Raw genomic sequence first — 13,972 nt, 5'->3', positions numbered from 1 at the left:
GGAAAATTGGGGGAAAATGGGGGGAAAATGGGAAGAAAAAATGGGGGAAAATTGGGGAAAAATGGGGGGAAAATGGGAAGGAAAATGGGGGGAAAAAGGGAAAAATGGAGGGTAAAATGGGGAAAAAGGGGGAAAAAATGGGGGGGAAATGGGGGAAAATATGGGGGGGGGAATGGGGGAAAAAATGAGAGATAAATGGGGAAAAATGGGGGGGAAATGAGAGAAAAATAGGGGGGAAATAGGGAAAAACGGGGGGAAAATGGGGGGAAAATGGGGGGGAAAATGAGAAGGAAAATGGGGGGGAAAAATGGGAGAAAATGGGGGGAAAATGGGGGGAAAATGGGAAAGAAAATTGGGGGAAAATGGGGGAAAAATGGAAGGAAAAAGAGGGGAAAAATGGGGGGAAAATGGGGGAAGAAATGGGAAAAAATGGGGGGGAAAATGGAAAGGAAAATGGGGGGAAAGGGGGGAAAATGGGAGAAAAAATGAGAGATAAATTGGGAAAAATGGGGGGGAAATGAGAGGAAAATGGGGGGGAAATGGAAGGAAAAAGAGGGGAAAAATGGGGGGAAAATGGGGGAAAATGGGGGGAAAATGGGGGAAAATGGAGGGGAAAACGGGAAAGAAAATTGGGGAAAAATGAGGGAAAAATTGAGGGAAAAAGAGGGGAAAAATGGGGGGGAAAATGGGGGGAAAGTGGGAAAAAAATGGGGGGAAAATTGACAGTAAATGAGGTGAAAAATGGGGAGAAAATGGGGGAAAAATGGGATGGAAAATGGGGGGGAAAATGGGGGGAAATGGGAGGAAAAAATGAGGAGAAAAATGAAGGAGAAATGAGGGAAAAATGAGGGGAAAATGGGGGGAAATGGGGGAAAATGGGGGGAAAATGGGAACAAAATGGGTAAAAAATGGGAAAAATATGGGGGGGGAAAAGGGAAATAAATGGAGAAAAATGGGGGAAAAATGGAAAAAAAAGGGGGAAAATGAGGAAAAAATGGGGGGAAATGGGGGAAAAGGGGAAAAATGGGGAAAATGGGGAAAAATAAGGGGGAAAAATGGGGGGGAAAATGGGGGGAAGGGAAAAAAAGGAAAAAAAAAAAAAAAAAAAAAAAAAAAAAAAAAAATGGGTGAAAAATGGTGAAGAAATGTGGAAAAATGGAGGGAAATAGTGAAAAATGGGGGGAAAATGGGGAAAAATGGGGGGAAAATGGGGAAAAAATTAGGAAAAAATTGGGAAAAGAGAGGGGGAAATGGGGAAAAAATAGAGAAAAAATGGGAAGGAAAATGGGGAAAATGGGGGGAAAATGGGGGGAAAAAAAGGAAAAAATGGGGATAAAGGGGGGAGGAAATGGGCGGAAAATGGGGGAAAATGGGTGGAAAATGGGGAAAAATGGGAAGAAAAATTGGGAAAAAATAGGGGGAAATGGGAGGAAAATGGGGGAAAAAATGGGGGGAAAATGGGGGGAAAAAAAGGAGGAAAAATGGGGGAAAATGGGGAAAAATTGGGGAAGAAATGGGGAGAAAATGGGGGAAAAAGGGGGAAAAATGTGGGGAAAATGTGGGGAAATGGGGAAGAAATGGAGGGAAAAATAAGGAAAAAATGGGGAAAAGAAGGGTGGAAATGGGAGAAAAATGGGGGGAAAATGGGGAAAAAGGGGGGAAAATGGGGAGAAAATGGGGGAAATGGGGGGAAATGGGGAAAAAATGAGGGGAAAATGGGGGGAAATAAGGGGGGAAATGGGGAAAAAATGGGGGAAATGGGGAAAAATGGGAAAAAATGGGGGGGAAATGGGGGTAAATGGGGAAGAAATGGGGGGAAAATGGAGAAAAATGGGGGGAAAATGGAGAAAAATGGGGAAAAATGGCGGGAAAATGAGGGGGGAAAATGGGGGGAAAATGGGGGGAAATGGGAAAGAAAATAAGGGGAATATTGGAAAAAAATGGGGGAAAATGGGGAAAGAAAAAAGGAGAAAAAATGGGGGAAAATGGGGAAAAATTGGGGAAGAAATGGGGAAAAAATGGGGGAAAAAGGGAGAAAAATGTGAAGAAATGGGGGAAGAAATGGGGGGAAAATGAGGAAAAATGGTGAAAAAAGGGGAAAAAAGGGGTATTTTGGGGGGGAAAACCAAGAATTTGGGGGGTCAGGAAGGGGGTGGAGCCCCTGGGAAAGGGGGTGGGGCCTCCAAAAAGGGGGTGGGGTCACAAAAAGGGGTGGAGTCTGTTGGAAAAGGGGGTGGAGCCTCCAAAAAAGGGGGCGGGGACTTACCCGGGGTCCTTCTGAGGCAGCGGGAGAGAAGGGGCAGAGGGGGTTAAAGGACCCCCCAAAACCCACCTGGGACCCCCCAAAATACTCCTGGGACCCCCAAAATACTCCTGGGACCCCCCAAAATACACCGGGGACCCCCAAAAACACCCCTGGGGACCCCCCGAAATAAACCTGGACCCCCAAAATCTACCTGGGATCCCCAAAACCCACCTGAGACCTCCCAAATCCCACCTGGGACCCCCAAAATCTACCTGGAAACCCCCAAAATACACCTGGGAACCCCCAAAATGTACCTGGAAACCCCCAAAATGTACCTGGGAACCCCCAAAATGTACCTGGGAACCCCCAAAATACACCTGGGAGTCTCCAAAATACACCTGAGACCCACCTGGGACCCCCAAAATACACCTGGGACCTCCCAAAATACACCTGGGACCCCCAAAATACACCTGGGACCCCCAAAATGTACCTGGGAACCCCCAAAATGTACCTGGGACCCCCAAAATACCCCTGGGAACCCCCAAACCCCCCCCTGGAACGCCCCAAACCCCCCCTGGGACCCTCAAAACCCACCTGAGACCCCCCAAACCCCACCTGAGACCCCCCCAGATCCCACCTGAGTCCCCTTAAACCCCCTCTGGGACCCACCTGGGACCCCCAAATCCCACCTGAGACCCCCCAAAATCCACCTGGGACCCCCAAAATCCCACCTGAGACCCCCCAAACCCCCCCTGGGACCCACCTGAGACCCCCCAAACCCCCCCTGGGACCCACCTGAGACCCCCCAAACCCCCCCCTGGGACCCCCCAAATCCCCCCTAGGACCCCCCAAAATCCACTTTGGACCCAAAAACATCCCCTCAAACCTTATCTGGGACCCCTAAAACCCACCTGAGACCCCCCCAAACCCCCCCTGAGACCCCCCAAATCCCACCTGGAACCCCCCAAATCCCACCTGGGACCCCCCAAACCCCCCCTGGGACCCCCCAAAACCCTCCTGGGACCCCCAAACACCCCCTCAAACCCCACCTGGAACCCACCTGAGACCCCCCAAAGCCCCCCTGAGACCCCCCCAAATCTCACCTGAGACCCCCCAAACCCCACCTGGAACCCCCCAAACCCCACCTGAGATCCCCCAACCCCCCCCTGGGACCCCCCAAACCCCCCCTGGGACCCCCCAAACCCCACCTGGAACCCCCCCAAAATCCACCTAGGACCCCAAAACCCCCCCCCCAAACCCCACCTGGGCCCTCTCAAACCTCCCCTGGGACCCCCAAATCCCACTTGGAACCCCTCAAATCTCACCTGGGACCCCCCAAACCCCACCTGGGACCCCCAAACCCCCCCTGGGACCCCCAAACCCCCCCCCAAACCCCCCCCCAGGTACCCACCAGGAGGGGCAGGCGGGCCCCAGGGGCCCGGTAGAGGTGCAGGTAGCCCAGGTAGCCCCCCAGGGCCCCCAGGGCCAGCAGGAACCCCCCCACGGCCACCAGGACGAAGAACCTGGAGGGGGCCGAGAAGTCCCCGACCAGGTGAACGTCCCGGGGCCAGGTGTGGTTGCACAGCTGGGGCAGGGAGGGCTGGAACGTCGACAGGTGGAGCCTGGGGGGGGGAAAAGGGGGTCAGCGGGGTCAGCTGGGGTCAGCTGGGGTCACCTGGGCACACCTGAGCACACCTGAGGTCATCTGGGGTCACCTGGGAACTCCTGGGGTCACCTGGGACATCCTGGGGTTATCTGAGGTCACCTGGGAACTCCTGGGGTCACCTGGACACACCTGAGGTCACCTGGGGTCATCTGGGATAGCCTGGAGTCACCTGAGGTCACCTGGGACATCCTGGGGTCACCTGGGGTCATTTGGGCACACCTGAGCACACCTGGGGTCACCTGAGACATCCTGTGGTCACCTGGGGTCACCTGAGGTCACCTGGGACATCCTGGGGTCACCTGGACACATCTAAGGGTCAGCTGGGGTCACCTGAGGTCCTGAGGTCACCTGAGGTCACCTGAGGTCACCTGGGTCACCTGGGCACACCAGAGGTCACCTGGAGTCACCTGCGGTCACCTGGGGTCACCTGAGGTCACCTGGACACACCTAGGGTCACCTGGGACCGGTTTGGGGTCACCTGGGGTCACCTGAGACATTGTGGGGTCACCTGGACACACCTGAGGTCACCTGAGACATTCTGGGGTCACCTGAGACATTCTGGGGTCACCTGGACACACCTGGAGTCACCTGAACACACCTGGGACATCCTGGGGTCACCCTGGGCACACCTGAGGTCACCTGGGCACAGTTGGGGTCACCTGGACACACCTGAAGTCACCTGGGGTCACCTGGGACATCCTGGGGTCACCTGGGACACACCTGGGGTCACCTGAGCACACTTGGAGTCACCTGAGACATTCTGGGGTCACCTGGGCACACCTGAGGTCACCTGGGACATCCTGGGGTCACCTGGACACACCTGAGGTCACCTGGACATACCTGGGGTCACCTGGGACATCCTGGGGTCACCTGGGGTCACCTGGGGACATTCTGGGGTCACCTGGGACATCCTGGGGTCACCTGAGCACACCTGAGGTTACCTGAGGTCACCTGGGAACTCCTGGGGTCACCTGGGCACACCTGAGGTCACCTGAGCTCACCTGGGATATTCTGGAGTCACCTGGGCAAACCTGGACACACCTGGGGTCACCTGGGACATCCTGGGGTCACCTGGGAACTCCTGGGGTCATCTGGGGTCACCTGGGAACTCCTGGGGTCACCTGGAGTCACCTGGGACCATTTGGGGTCACCTGGACACACCTGGGGTCACCTGGGGTCACCTGGACACACCTGAGGTCACCTGGGGTCACCTGGGGTCACCTGGGACCATTTGGGGTCACCTGGACACACCTGAGGTCACCTGGGGTCACCTGGGGTCACCTGGGGTCACCTGGGACCATTTGGGGTCACCTGGGGTCACCTGGGGTCACCTGGGGTCACCTGGACACACCTGAGGTCACCTGGGGTCACCTGGGGTCACCTGGGGTCACCTGGGACCATTTGGGGTCACCTGGACACACCTGAGGTCACCTGGGGTCACCTGGGCACACCTGAGGTCACCTGAGCTCACCTGGCCCCACCTTGGCCCCGCCCCGCGCAGGCCCCGCCCCCCCCCGCTGGCAGCAGCCAATCACCTGAAGGGGTAGGCGAAGGGGGCGGAGACGGAGACGTTCGATTGGCCGGGGCAGGAGACCAGGAAGGAAACGGAGCCGCTGAACCCGCCCAGCGTGGAGAAGGCGAACACCGAGAAAAACTGGGGGGAAAGGACCAGAAATCGGGAAAAACGACCCAAAAATCGGGAAAAACGACCCAAAATTTGTTAAAAACGGCCCAAACTTCGTTAAAAACGGCCCAAAAATTCACTGAAAATGACCCAAAAATCGTTAAAAACGATCCCAAAATCATTAAAAATGACCACAAATTTGTTAAAAACGACCCAAAATTCAATAAAAATGACCCCAAAATTCACTTAAAATGACCCAAAATTCACTTAAAATGCCCCAAAATTGACTGAAAAATGACCCAAAACTCACTAAAAATGCCCCAAAATTGACTAAAAATGGCCCAAAATTCACTAAAAATGGACCAAAATTCAGTAAAACCAACCCAGCGTGGAGAAGGCGAACACCGAGAAAAACTGGGGGAAAGGACCAAAAATCGGGAAAAACGACCCAAAAATCGGGAAAAACGACCCCAAAATTTGTTAAAAAACGACCCAAAATTTGTTAAAAACGACCCCAAAATTCATTAAAAATGCCCCAAAATTGATTAAAAACACCCCAAAATTCACTAAAAAATGACCCAAAATTTGTTAAAAACACCCCAAAATTCATTAAAAACGACCCAAAATTCGGGAAAAAACGCCCCAAAAATCGGGAAAAATGACCCCAAAATCATTAAAAATGGCCCCAAAATTCACTGAAAATGACCCAAAATTGACTAAAAATGACCCAAAATTGACTGAAAATGGCCCAAAATTGACTAAAAATGGCCCAAAACTCACTAAAAATGGCCCCAAAATTCATTAAAAACGACCCAAAAATCGTTAAAAACGACCCAAAATTCACTGAAAATGGCACAAAATTCACTAAAAACAAGCCAAAAATCGGGAAAAACCACCCAAAAATCCTTAAAAAACAACCCAAAATTCATTAAAAACGACCCAAAAATCGTTAAAATCGGCCCAAAATTCACTAAAAACGACCCAAAATTCACTAAAAACGACCCAAAATTCATTAAAAACGACCCCAAAATCATTAAAAACGGCCCAAAATTCACTAAAAATGGCCCAAAACTGACTAAAAATGACCCAAAAACTGACTAAAAATGACCCAAAATTTGTTAAAAATGGCCCAAAAATGGGGAAAAATGCCCCAAAATTCACTAAAAACGACCCAAAAATCATTAAAAACGGCCCGAAATTCACTGAAAATGGCCCAAAATTGACTAAAAATGACCCAAAGTTGAATCAAAATGGCCCAAAGTTGACTAAAAATGGCCCCAAATTGACCAAAAATGCCCCCAAATTCACTGAAAATGCCCCAAAACTGACTAAAAGTGCCCCAAAATTGACTAAAAATGCCCGATAGTTGAATAAAAATGGCCTAAAACTGACAAAAATAACCCAAAATTTGTTAAAAACGGCCCAAAAACTCACTAAAAATGACCCAAAACTCACTAAAAATGGCCCAAAACTCACTAAAAATGGCCCAAAATTGACTAAAAATGACCCAAAATTCATTAAAAATGGCCCAAAATTCATTAAAAACACCCCAAAATTGACTGGAAATGACCCAAAATTCACTAAAAATGACCCAAAATTCACTGAAAACGACCCAAAATTCATTAGAAACTCCCCAAAAATCATTAAAAATGCATCAAAATTGATTAAAAACAACCCAAAAATCACTAAAAACAACCCAAAATTCGTTAAAAACGACCCAAAAATCGCTAAAAATGACCCAAAATTCACTAAAAATGGCCCCAAACTGACTAAAAATGACCCAAAGTTGACTAAAAATGTCCTAAAATTCATTAAAAACACCCCAAAATGCCCCCAAAATTGACTAAAAATGGCCCAAAATTGACTAAAAATGCCCCAAAATTGACTGAAAATGCCCCAAAATTGACTAAAAATGCCCCAAAATTCACTAAAAGCTCCTCCCAGTCCCTCCCAGTTGCTCCCAGTTTGTCCCAGTATAACCCCAGTTCCCCCTCAGACCCCTCCCAGTCCCTCCCAGTATAACCAGTCCCTCCCAGTATAACCAGTCCCTCCCAGTATAACCAGTCTGTCCCAGTATAACCAGTCCCCTCCCAGTCCCTCCCAGTCTGTCCCAGTATAACCAGTCTGTCCCAGTCTATCCCAACATGCCCCCAGTCCCTCCCAGTATATCCCAGTACAACCAGTATGACCAGTACAACCCCCTCACTGCCTCCAATCCCCTCCCAGTTTGTCCCAGTATAGCCCAGTATATCCCAGTTCCCCCCAATCCCCTCCCAGTCCCTCCCAGTATAGCCCAGTATATCCCAGTCCCTCCCAATCCCCTCCCAGTCACTCCCAGTATATCCCAGTATATCCCAGTCCCTCCCAGTTCTTCCCCGAACCCCTCCCAGTCCCTCCCAGTATTTCCCAGTATGCCCCAGTATGCCCCAGTATGTCCCCAGTATGTCCCAGTCCCCTCCCAGTCCCTCCCAGTTCCCCCCCAGTTCCCCCCAATCCCCTCCCAGTCCCTCCCAGTATGTCCCAGTCCCTCCCAGTTCCCCCTCAATCCCCTCCCAGTATCCCCCAGTATAACCAGTATAACCCCCCTCAGCGCCTCCAATCCCCTCCCAGTCGCTTCCAGTCACTCCCAGTATATCCCAGTATGTTCCAGTTCCCCCCCAATCCCCTCCCAGTATATCCCAGTCCCTCCCAGTTTCCCCCCAATCCCCTCCCAGTCCCTCCCAGTATAACCAGTATACCCAGTATAACCCCCCTCAGCGCCTCCAATCCCCTCCCAGTCCCTCCCAGTCCCTCCCAGTTCCCCCTCAATCCCCTCCCAGTCCCTCCCAGTATAACCAGTACAACCAGTATAACCCCTCTCAGCGCCTCCAGTCCCCTCCCAGTCACTCCCAGTCCCTCCCAGTCCCTCCCAGTATGCCCAGTATGACCCCCCTCACTGCCTCCAATCCCCTACCAGTCCATCCCAGTCCATCCCAGTCCCTCCCAGTATATCCCAGTATGACCAGTATGACCACCCTCAGCGCCTCCAATCCCCTCTCAGTCGCTCCCAGTCCCTCCCAGTCCCTCCCAGTATGACCAGTATAACCCCCCTCACCGCCTCCAATCCCCTCCCAGTCGCTCCCAGTCCCTCCCAGTCCGTCCCAGTCCCTCCCAGTATCCCCAGTATAACCAGTATAACCCCCCTCAGCGCCCTCCAATCCCCTCCCAGTCGCTCCCAGTATAACCCAGTCTGTCCCAGTATGCCCAGTATAACCCCCCTCAGCGCCCCCAATCCCCTCCCAGTCCCCTCCCAGTCCGTCCCAGTCCCTCCCAGTATATCCCAGTACACCCAGTATAACCCCCTCAGCGCCTCCAATCCCCTCCCAGTCGCTCCCAGTATATCCCAGTACGACCAGTATAACCCCCCGTCACCGCCTCCAGTCCCCTCCCAATCCCCTCCCAGTCGCTCCCAGTCCCTCCCAGTCCCTCCCAGTATAACCAGTATGACCAGTATAACCCCCCTCAGCGCCTCCAATCCCCTCCCAGTCCATCCCAGTCCCTCCCAGTATAACCAGTATGACCAGTATAACCCCCCTCAGCGCCTCCAATCCCCTCCCAGTCCATCCCAGTCCCTCCCAGTATAACCAGTATGACCAGTATAACCCCCTTCACCGCCTCCAATCCCCTCCCAGTCCCCTCCCAGTCCCTCCCAATCCCATCCCAGTCCCTCCCAGTCCCTCCCAATCCCATCCCAGTCCCTCCCAGTATGCCCAGTATGACCCCTCTCAGCGCCCCCAATCCCCTCCTAGTCGCTCCCAGTCGCTCCCAGTCCCTCCCAGTATGCCCAGTTTCACCCCTCACCGCCTGCAGCGCCCTCACGAGCCCGAGCGGTTCCCGGAGCGGCTCCAGCGACACCCGCGGGGCCGCCATTGCTGCACCCGGAAGTGACGTCACCGCGACCCCCCCCGCGACGAAAGTAACGTCACCGTCATCGCGACCCCCCCCCGCACGCCGCGCGCTGATTGGCTCCGGGGCCGCGCCTCTCATTTGCATACCCCTCATTTGCATACCCCTCATTTGCATGGCGAGAGTGGCGCGCTTGACCCTCCTCATTTGCATAACCCCGCCCCCTCATTAGCGCTCGCAACGGGCGCCCCCGGGGCCTTATTTGCATAGCCCCGTCTCATTTGCATAGCCACGCCTTTTATTTTACATATTCACGCTCCCAGTCCCTCCCAGTCCTTCCCAGTTCCTCCCAGTCCCTCCCAATCCCCTCCCAGTCCCTCCCAATCCCCTCCCAGTCCCTCCCAGTCCCCTCCCAATCCCCTCCCAGTCCCTCCCAGTCCCTCCCAGTCCCTCCCAGTCCCTCCCAATCCCCTCCCAGTCCCTCCCAATCCCCTCCCATCCCCTCCCAGTCCCTCCCAGTCCCCCCCAGTCCCTCCCAGTGCCCCCCCCAAGCTCCAACTCTCGCGAGATTTCCCGTTCGCGGCGCTCGGAGGGACGTGACCGGAAGTGGGGGGGGCGTGGCCGGAAGAAGGAACCGGCGGCGGCAGCGACGGTACCGGACTGGGATGTACTGGTTATACTGGGAGGGACTGGCGGGGACTGGGAGGGCACTGGGATGGACTGGGGGGGACTGGGAGGGGATTGGGGGGGAACTGGGATGAATTAGGCGGGCACTGGGATGAACTGGGAGAGAACTGGGATGGACTGGGAGGGCACTGGGAGGGACTGGGAGGGAACTGGGAGGGGATTGGGAGGGACTGGGAGGGAACTGGGGGGGTCACTGGGATGAACTGGGAGGGCGCTGACCCGTACTGGTCCATACTGGCGTATGCGGGTCTGTACTGGTTTGTACTGGTTCATACTGGTCCGTACTGATCCGTGCTGGTTTATACTGGTCTGTGCTGGTTTGTACTGATCCATACTGGTTTATTCTGGTCCATACTGGTTTATACTGATTCATACTGGTCTGTACTGGTCCATACTGGTCCATAATGATCCATACTGGTCCGTACTGGTGTATACTGGTCTGTAGTGGTTTGTACTGGACCATAATAATCCATGCTGTTTTGTTCTGGTCCAAACTGGTCCATAATGGTCCAAACTGGTCCATACTGGTGTATACTGGTCTGTACTGGTTTACATGGGTTTGTACTGGTCCATACTGGTGTATACTGGTCTGAACTGGTCTGTACTCGTCCAAACTGGTCCATACTGGTCTGTACTGGTCTGTACTGGTCTGCACTGGGCCAAACTGGTCCATACTGGTCCATACTGGTCCATACTGGTCTGTACTGGTCTGAACTGGTCCGTACTGGTTTATACTGGTCCATACTGGTCCAAACTGGTCCAAACTGGTCCATACTGGTCCATACTGGTCCGTACTGGTCCAAACTGGTCCGTACTGGTCCCCACAGATGAACCTGGACCGAGTGTCCAACGAGGAGAAACTGGAGCTGTGCCGGAAGTACTTCCGGGGTGAGTGACCTTTGACCTTTGACCCCGAGAGCCCAGGGCGTGGCACTTCTGGGTGGGCGTGGCCGGGCTGGATGGGCGTGGTTTGGCCCGGGTGGGCGTGGTCAGTCCTGGGGGTGTGACAGACCTCCGGGGTGGGCGTGGCCATCTGGATAGTGGGCGTGGCCAGGCCCTGAGTGGGCGTGGCCAGGGCAGGGCTGAGTTTGGGGGGTCTCGGGGGCTGATTTTGGGGGGAATTTGGGTGGGATTTGGGGCTCATTTTTGGGGGAATTTGGGGCAAATTTGAGGCTCATTTTTGGGTGAAATTGGGTCAAATTTGGGCTCATTTTTGGATGAAATTTGGGCTCATTTTTGGGTTAATTTTGGGTGAATTTAGGGCTGATTTTGGGGAGAATTTTGGGGCGAATTTGGGGCTCATTTTTGGGTGAAATTGGGTCAAATTTGGGTTTATTTTTGGGGGAATTTGGGGCACATTTTTTGGTTAATTTTCGGTGAAATTTGGGCTCATATTTGGGTTAATTTTGGGTGAATTTGGGGCTGATTTTGGGGTGAATTTGGGTGGGATTTTGGGCTCATTTTGGGGTGAATTTGGGTCAAATTTGGGGTCATTTTTGGGTGAAATTGGGTGAAATTTGGGGTCATTTTTGGGTGAAATTTGGGCTCATTTTTGGGTTAATTTTGAGTGCATTTGAGGCTGATTTTGGGGTGAATTTGGGTTGGATTGGGGACTGATTTTAGGTGAATTTGGGGGTCATTTTTGGGTGAATTTGGGTGGGATTTGGGGCAGATTTTTGGGTGAATTTGGGGCTCATTTTTGGGTCAATTTGGGTGGGATTTGGGGCTCATTTTGGGGTGAATTTGGGTCAAACTTGGGTTCATTTTTGGGTGGATTTGGGGCTCATTTTGAGTTGAATTTGGGGCTCATTTTGGGGTGAATTTGGGTCGAATTTAGGTCAAATTTGGGTTCATTTTTGGTGAGTTTGGGGCTCATTTTGGGGTGAATTTTGGTGAGATTTGGGTTCATTTTTGGGGTGAATTTGGGTTCGTTTGGGGGTGAATTTGGGGCTGATTTTGGGGTGAATTTGAGGCTCATTTTGGGGGGAATTTGGGGTGAATTTGGGGCTCATTTCTGGGTCAAATTGAGTTGGATTTGGGTTCATTTTTGGGGGAATTTGGGGCACATTTTTGGGGGAATTTTGAGTGAATTTGGGGCTAATTTTTGGGGGAATTTTGAGTGAATTTGGGGCTCATTTTTGGGGGAATTTGGGTAGGATTTGGGGTGAATTTTTGGGGGAATTTGGGGCTCATTTTGGGTTAATTTTGGGTGAATTTGGGGCTCATTTGGGGGCTGATTTTTGGGTGAATTTGGGTAGGATTTGGGTTCATTTTTGGGTTCATTTGGTTCATTTTGGGGTGAATTTGGGTGGAATTTGGGGCTCATTTTTGGGTTAATTTTGAGTGAATTTGGGGCTGATTTTTGGGTGAATTTGGGTCAAATTTGGGTTCATTTTTGGGTTCATTTGGGTTCATTTTGGGGTGAATTTGGGTGGAATTTGGGGCTCATTTTTGGGTGAATTTTGGGTGAATTTTGAGTGAATTTGGGGCTCATTTTTGGGGTGAATTTGGGTTCACTTTTGGGTGAATTTGGGGTGAATTTTGGGGTGAATTTGGGATTAATTTTTGGGTGAATTTGGGTGGGATTTGGGTTGAATTTGAGTTCATTTTGGGGTGAATTTGGGTGGGATTTTGGGCTCATTTTGGGGTGAATTTGGGTGAAATTTGGGTTCATTTTTGGGTGAGTTTGGGGCTCATTTTGGGGAGAATTTGGGGCTGATTTTGGGGTGAATTTGGCTGGGATTTGGGGCTCATTTTTGGGTGAATTTTGGACTCATTTTGGGGTGGATTTGGGACTCATTTGGGGTGAATTTGGGTCAAACTTGGGTTCATTTTTGGGTGAATTTGGGGCTGATTTTTGGGTCAATTTGAGTGGTATTTTGGCTTCATTTTTGGGTGTATTTGGGTCAAATTTGGGGCTCATTTTGGGGTGAATTTGGGTCAAACTTGAGCTCATTTTTGGGTCAATTTGGGTCAAATTTGGGCTCCTTTTTGACTGGATTTTGGTGGGATTTGGGGCTGGTTTTTGGGGGTGTTTGGGGCTGGTTTTTGGGCTTATTTGGGCTGGATTTGGGGCTCATTTTTGGGTGAATTTGGGGCTCATTTTGGGGTGAATTTGGGTCAAATTTGGGTCCTTTTTTGGGTGAATTTGGGGCGGATTTTGTCTCAATTTGGGGTGAATTTGGGGCTGATTTTTGGGTTAATTTGAGTGGTATTTTGGGTTCATTTTTGGGTGTATTTGGGTAGGATTTGGGTTCATTTTTGGGGTGAATTTGGGTCAAATTTGGGTTCATTTTTGGGTGAATTTGGGTCAAATTTGGGTTAATTTTGGGGTGAATTTTGGTGGGATTTCGGGCTCATTTTGGGGTGAATTTGGGTCAAATTTGGGTCAAATTTGGGTTCATTTTGGGGTGAATTTTGGGGGGATTTGGGGCTGATTTTGGGGTGAATTTGGGTGGGATTTGGGGCCAATTTTTGGGTGAATTTGGGGCTCATTTTTGGGTGAACTTGGGTCTCATTTTGGGGTGAATTTGGGTCAAACTTGGGTTCATTTTTGGGTGAATTTGGGGCTCATTTTGGGGTGAATTTGGGCCGGTTTTTGGGTCAAACTTGAGCTCATTTTTGGGTCAATTTGGGTCAAATTCGGGCTCATTTCTGGCTGGATTTTGGGGGGACCCGGGGCTGGTTTTTGGGGGTGTTTGGGGCAGATTTTGGGGTTAATTTGGGGTAAATTTGGGGCTGATTTTTGGGTCAATTTGAGTGGTATTTTGGCTTCATTTTTGGGTGTATTTGAGTCAAACTTGAGCTCATTTTTGGGTCAATTTGGGTCAAATTTGAGCTCATTTTTGGGTCACTTTGAGTCAAA

General features: G+C 51.4%; 1 long non-coding RNA gene across 3 annotated transcripts; it reads right to left on the bottom strand.

The window, feature by feature from the left end:
• Positions 1-3,900: 3,900 nt before the first annotated feature.
• Positions 3,901-5,349, bottom strand: LOC127461402 (uncharacterized). Of its 3 annotated transcripts, XR_007900059.1 has the most exons (7): positions 5,233-5,349; positions 5,093-5,202; positions 4,752-4,791; positions 4,601-4,641; positions 4,510-4,550; positions 4,191-4,210; positions 3,967-4,010 (listed from the first exon to the last, which is right to left on the bottom strand). It is a non-coding gene; the product is annotated as an uncharacterized LOC127461402 (long non-coding RNA). The 3 variants fall into 3 exon arrangements; XR_007900061.1 differs by lacking the exons at positions 4,191-4,210; positions 4,510-4,550; positions 4,601-4,641; positions 4,752-4,791; positions 5,093-5,202 and adding an exon at positions 4,963-4,992 and having other exon boundaries at positions 3,901-3,980; positions 5,203-5,349; XR_007900060.1 differs by lacking the exons at positions 4,191-4,210; positions 4,510-4,550; positions 4,601-4,641; positions 5,093-5,202 and having other exon boundaries at positions 3,901-3,980; positions 4,762-4,791; positions 5,203-5,349.
• Between the last annotated feature and the right edge of the window lie 8,623 nt (positions 5,350-13,972).

This window comes from Manacus candei, unplaced genomic scaffold (assembly GCF_025592945.1).
Source record: "Manacus candei isolate 608988 ecotype Guabito, Panama unplaced genomic scaffold, ASM2559294v1 h1tg000105l, whole genome shotgun sequence".
NCBI lineage: Eukaryota > Metazoa > Chordata > Aves > Passeriformes > Pipridae > Manacus > Manacus candei.
The sequence above is the reverse complement of the archived record's forward strand: the minus strand, read 5'-3'. Positions and strand labels throughout refer to the sequence as shown.